Genomic DNA, 4,331 nt, shown 5'->3' on the forward strand with positions numbered 1-4,331 from the left:
TACCCAGACTCACTGTAAACGACAGTAACTTTGGTTAAAATAAAATTAAAAAGCCCCCTATGTAGACAGAACTTTCTCTCCTTTAATAAGAGATTCAGGACAAATTTGAAGAGCAGGAGAAGAGGAAGAGGACTGAGGACTTCATTCCTAAGGGGGAAGCAGGACAGCGCGGGGCAGGCAGTGGTTCTGAGGTGGTTGTACATAAATCAAGGGCAACAGTCAGTTTCTAAGTTGACTGCTCATGTACATGCACACAGGGTCTGGCATCCCACAGCTGTCAGGGCTGGACCATTAAAAATAGCACATCACAAATAACTCATGAAACCAAAGAGTCCACCACAGGCAACACGGAGATGTCCAACAGCGGTGACTCGTACAGCGTGAACTCCGAGCAGTTCTCGTCCACCTTGGCCAGGGCGAGCAGTGCCTGAGCAGCTCGGCGCATCACGTCCACGCTCGTCAGCTCTCAGGGTGCGTTCTGCATGTGCACCAGGCCGGCCTGGCTCTGCTGGCACCATGCGGTGGCCAGGTTGTTCTCCAAGAAGCCCAACAAGTTGCCAACGCTCCCCTTCCGCGCAGCAATCGCCCTCGCTGCCAGGCTGGCCCCCAGTGCCAAGCTGGCCAGTAGGACCACAGCCATCTCTCGGCACACCAGGTTCTTTCTGTCATGAAGGAAACGCAGCAGGGTGCTGTACAGCCTCTCCAGGCAGCTGGTGGGGAGCTGCAAGAATCAAATCCACATTACTGTCCCAGGTGTGGAGTTTGCTGAGTGTTTCCAAAACCAGTCTCTGAGGGGAGAGGACTGCATTCGGCCCCAGCGCTGGAAAGGGGTCCTGGGCCTCTGCTGGCGGACATACTGCCCAGTGGAGGAGTCCATACAGGATCAGCAGACAGAGGCTTTCTGGGAAAAGGGGACCGGTCCAGCTGGTCAGAAATGTTGGCCAACGTGACCAGTGTATTTTCATGCAGCACCTGCAGGCAGTCCCACCACCACTCCTCCTTGTTGCAGCTTACACCCTGGTCTCGCTCCTCCTCTCTCACAGAGCTCAGAGGTGCCTGCTCATGCTCCAGGTGCTCGTGGTATCAGAGCAGCAGTTTCTCCAGAATCAGCAGCAGCCCGGCATGTTTCGACAGCTCAGCATCTTTGATGCTGTCCCCTCCTCCCCCAAGAAGAAATCCAGCCCTGGGGGCAGCCAGCCCTTAAATGAGATTTGGGAGGGGTAGAACCTGGCTCCAGCCCTTTGCCATACAGGTGAATTGCTTCCACCTGTGCTCCGCAGCAGAACAAGCTTCACTGAAGATTAAAGCCTATGAAATAAAAAAAGACTGCTTGCATGCTTGTTTCACTTTTGTGTTAGCTGACTGCAGTCCCTACCAGGTGGACCTACAGTGTCTTGCAAATGACACCTGGGAAGCGGGTACAGACAGGAGGCAAAGCACAGCAGCAGATGTCAAAACCTCCAGGTGAGAGACAGCTGCCAAGGAGGCCTTTGGGCTCTGCAGCTCTGAGTGTGGAGCATTACACACAGGAACAGCTGAGAATAAAGACGATGGCGGAGGGACAGAGCTAACCATCATAAAGAGGCACAGTGGCTCAGCTCGTTTCCCAACATAACACAGGAGATAAGAGCCAGGAGGAAAACGCAGACACATTCTGCCCCTGTCAGAGGGGAGGAACGAGCTGTGCTTCCACAGACACATTCCTCTCACAGCCACGCACCCCTCTGGATTGAGCATTCCCGGCTGCAGGATGGGAAAACCAGTTCTTGCCTAATTGTATCCATAAAGCATAAAAAAAGACAATCCATGACTCCCTCCTGAATCTATCTACTTCATGCTGGCAGTTGAATTTCCCCTGCTGCCATCCCTTTGGGGGATACTTCTCTGTCGGCTCTTAGTCCCGTTAGAGAATTCTCTCAGTCATGGTAGCATCAGAATAGTAAGTCCTCTTTATTGTGTTCAACATACATCTTATATATCCTCCTCTCGCAAGCAGTAAATCCACTCACTGTTAATTGGCCTTAAGTTCTTCCCAACAACATTGATAACAAAAAAAGGGTTCCTTAACTGTCCCAGATGTGACCAGATTAGCTGTGCATACCTAAGGAGCATCCTGTTTACCCTTTAGCCCTGTCTCCTCTCTGTCTTACTTTACAGACTCACAAGGCCTCATAACGATAAGGTCTATCACAGAGTCTGTTGAGCTCCTTGGTGTTCCATCTCCCCCGACAACTCCCCCTTCTTTATTAATAAAAAAGGTGCGGTTCACAGCATCTTGTATCATTTTCTGTATACACTGAAACAAGCATGGAACACAAACTAAAACACAGAGAAAAGCAATGAGACAGACTAACCCTATTTTTCCAATATGCAGCTAAACTAGAATTAACACACTGAATTAATGATTGATTCTTCCCACTATAGTTAAAGTACAGACAATAGTCCATTTTAACTGATCCCAACAATTCCAGTTCTTGTGGTTCAAGGTTGCTCTGCTGCAGATAGGGTACCCATGCATCCTGCTTTGGTTGAGTTGGAGTCCAAACCGCTGATGAGAGTGCAGTGATCATGTTACAGCAGATGACGAGACAGATGGCTGGACCCATCGTGCTGGCACCCATCTTGGACCTGTTCCTGTTGAGACACAAGCATAGCCTCGACCCCAAGTTATCAATGAGTAGGGCCCCTCCCATTGGTTGGTGCTCAGATTTTTTACCATAACCTGTGCTCTTTCCTTGACAGAAGGTAGAGTATTATAACCAAAGTGCATGTAAATTGGGGGGCCCTCTGTTGTCCAGCGATTTAAGAAATTAAGAACATGGCATGCTTTAGCTATTCTTTCCTGAGGAGTCATACCCACACTCCCCCTTTTTTGTTTTTGAAGCATGGCCTTTAGGGTACCATGGGCTCATAACCACTTTAAACGTAAAAGGAGCGCAAACAATTGTGCATTAGTAGTCTCCTTTAGATAAGGATGTTCGAGTCGCACCATGATGCATGCAACATAAGCAGAATCTGTTATTATGTCGATGGATTCAAACCATCGTTCGAACAGACGAACCACTACTGTCAGTTCCACAATTTGTGGGGAGCTGGTGGTGACATGAACATCACTATCCCACGTTCCCGCACTGTTCCTCCATACTATCACTGCACAGCCAGTCCTGCCGGATCCATCTGTAAAAACAGTAAGAGCATCTGCAAGGGAGGTTAATGACAGTTTAGAAACTGGCAACAAGTAGTCAATAACAAAAATACTAATAGGCTGATTTAGCTTTCTGCAGTGTGCTGCTTGTTGAGTCATCTTTGTAACAGCTGTATTCAGAGCTGTTCTAGCTTTCAGTGTATTGATCTTTGTTCCTATTGGCAGAGTCTGTGGCTGAATATTCTGTTGTGAAATCTTCCAGCCCAAGCAAGGAGGTGTCTTTTGAATCTTATCTTCAGCAATTTTTAGTCCTGCTGCGGTCGCTGCCTGTATCATTCCCCGTGGCAGCACAGTCCCGTGATAACGACGTTGCGGTTCGGCAGCGTTAATGGAAGGGACAGAGAATGCAAAGCAAGGGACATCCTGAGGGCACAATGGGATGTTAAAGAAACAGTCTTTCAAATCTATCACTATTAGTGCCCACGACTGAGGGAGCATAGTTGGAGATGGTAACCCTGGCTGAAGAGCTCCCATGTCTTCCATGATTTCTTAAAACAAAAGGTTGAACAGAGGCGATTCTGCTTTCAGGCTTCCAGCCTCTGGCACAGTCCCGAGAGCACACATTGCCAAATGCTTTACTTGCTGTAGCCCTTCCGCAGCAATTCACGCCTGTTGAGCTAGGGTGGAGAAATCTCCCTCACCCATCAAAGCACTCACATCTATAGCCCGAAGCAGGTTTGTCCGCAGCAGCATCAGGTTCTCAGTTGCCTGAGTCTGTGCCAGTCCCCTCCACTTAGATTTCCACACAGTATACTGCATATCAGTCATAATAAGGCAACACATCATTTTGAAATCATGCGGCGTGAGAACAGGGCTATCGCATATGGATTGAATCAAATTGACAGTATACAGGGCACTTATGCCATGGTCAGTGACAGTACGCCGTAAATCTTGCAGGACATTATATGACAAAGCCTCCCACCGTGGCTCTTGGTCCGGGGCCACAATGACAGGAAAAGCCCTCAACATGTCCACATCTCCAGCTTTCCTAGCCTCCCTCCGAATAAGTGCCCACATATCGTGTGGATCGGGGGGAAACGGATCCCGCTCTTCTTCAGGGTCTATTGGCCCAGGATCAAAAGGATTGTCGGGGCCCTCAGGAGGGGAGGCAGCAAGGACCCCCCTG

At 49.2% G+C, this 4,331-nt stretch overlaps 1 pseudogene; it reads right to left on the reverse strand.

The window, feature by feature from the left end:
* On the reverse strand, positions 278-1,170 carry LOC110403350 (annotated as a pseudogene).

The sequence above is a fragment of the Numida meleagris genome, chromosome 8 (genome assembly GCF_002078875.1).
Source record: "Numida meleagris isolate 19003 breed g44 Domestic line chromosome 8, NumMel1.0, whole genome shotgun sequence".
In the NCBI taxonomy this organism is placed as follows: Eukaryota; Metazoa; Chordata; class Aves; order Galliformes; family Numididae; genus Numida; species Numida meleagris.